Source organism: Pocillopora damicornis, chromosome 9 (genome assembly GCF_964200805.1).
Source record: "Pocillopora damicornis chromosome 9, jaPocDami1.2, whole genome shotgun sequence".
Classification (NCBI taxonomy): domain Eukaryota; kingdom Metazoa; phylum Cnidaria; class Anthozoa; order Scleractinia; family Pocilloporidae; genus Pocillopora; species Pocillopora damicornis.
In genome coordinates, this window is record NC_142678.1 from 19611250 (window position 1) to 19613260 (window position 2011).

Consider the following 2011-nt stretch of genomic DNA (forward strand, 5'->3'; position numbering starts at 1 on the left):
CTAACATTTATGAGCGTAAAAAAAGAGGGATTTGAGATATTAGTGCGCAGCTCTGTGATAACAGCCCTGATATTCTTATCGAAAGGATATCACCTCAGTCCTAGACTCGTTAGAAGTTTGTAATTACATTTATTTAGTTAGTGCATGCTGTTGATCAAGAACACTAACGACGAAAACTTAAAACTACTGCAAATATTTCCTCGTGAGCCTTATAGCTTTGGAATTTCCTTTTCTTCTTTTCACTGATATATTATGTAGTCGGCATTTGTCATGCTAGAGAAATATATGTATATTTATGTCAACGAAAGAAACCTCAGCTAAGTATTGAATCTTCGATGAGACTTTTCGGGAAAAGGCAAGTGAATTTCTGAGATTGTTGTGATATTGAAAGTAATTAATCTTCGTATGTCTAATTTCATTTTTATGCTCCAGGTCTGATATCCGGCCCATGTAAAGGCACAAAGGCCCTTAAAGGCCTCTCTACGTTGCATTGGGGATCTAGAACATAATGACATTATCATTAACTCGCTATTAAGGTTCCAAGGGGTATGACATTGACGGTAGTTTTTATGTCAGGATTATTTTTATGCAGGTTTCATGCCGATGCTATTCGGGTTATCCTGCTGGGTGGACGACTTCTTATCAAATTGTTTTATTACGGACAGCTAACTAGTTAACCGATATTTTTAAAATTTGCATTTTACGAGCGTTTTTCATCGTATGTTGTCAAAAGATTTCCTCGACCACTTTATCATTGCGTTGTATTGCGTTTGGCGGAAACAGGAGGGAAAAATCATTAAATGAGGCAAAAAAATGTTGCCATTGTAACCACATATATAAATAAGGAGTCTTAAGTTCAAAAAGGCTGATTATTTAAAAAAACTGGGTTTACGATGTCTACGTTTCGGATTGATTGACAAACAGACGTAAGACTCCTGCAGTTTTCAAGAATTGAAGTGCGCGATCAACAGAAGTGTTTAGATGAGAGTCTATGTTTACAGTCTAAACACGGTCTAAACACGGTTGTGTTGTTATATACACGTGTGTATTGTTAAGAAATATACTTTACAAAAGCAATGAAGAACTTTTTACTAAGTTTCCACAAGTTCATCGAAACCAGCCAGGGTGAGCGATCGTGCATTGAAAAAGTACTCCAAAGTTCTGCATTTCCGGCTTAAATAACTCCTTTTATCACATAAACTGCGGTGTTATACGGGGATTCCGGCCCCGAGAAAAGCCGTAACAACACACGTGAAGAAACATCGTATTTTTCAATCAGCTGCTTATAAGTCACTCGCCTTTGGCGCCACTCGGTCAGGTTGATGAATGAACGGCAAAGCCTTCACGATTCTCATTACAAATTGTTTGTCAGAGCTTTCTTATGGTGGCTAAAAACACTAAAAAATCCGTATCGCTGACAGTCAATGAGGTTAAAACTTTCCTGGAAGGGCAAGAAAACCAATATACTAAAAGAAAAACCGAAAGTTGCGTATTCAGTGGCTTTGGTGTCAGCATTTCTCTCGGCTGAGAATGAAAATCGACAACTGGAAGATTTGCCACTGGCCGATTTTGGCCGTTTACCTGGAAGACCTCTTCTGTCGGAAAGGAGAAAGTCAATGAATGAGAATTTTGTAAATTGAAAATTACGACCATTGTTGTTTTTGTAATCATGATTCAACGCATTTTTCCATCTTAAGAGTCAGCGCCAACGCACTCTACGATTGTTGTTCGAGGATTGTTGATTCACCTATTTTCATTCCTTAATGAAGTCGGCTTTTCTTCCTAGTAAAGGGCTATTGTGTTTCTATGATAAACAAAATAAAACATGGTTGCTTGTAGATGTGGAATTTCTCTTCTCGTGCTCAACTCGAAGAGAAATTCCATATCTACGTGCGCCCATGTATTATTCTCTATTTATCACGCTCCCCCACTCCCCACCCCATTCTAGAGAAAGTAAGGCTGCAATATAATCATAATTCCTCACTTGAATTGCCTCATTATGTATATATAT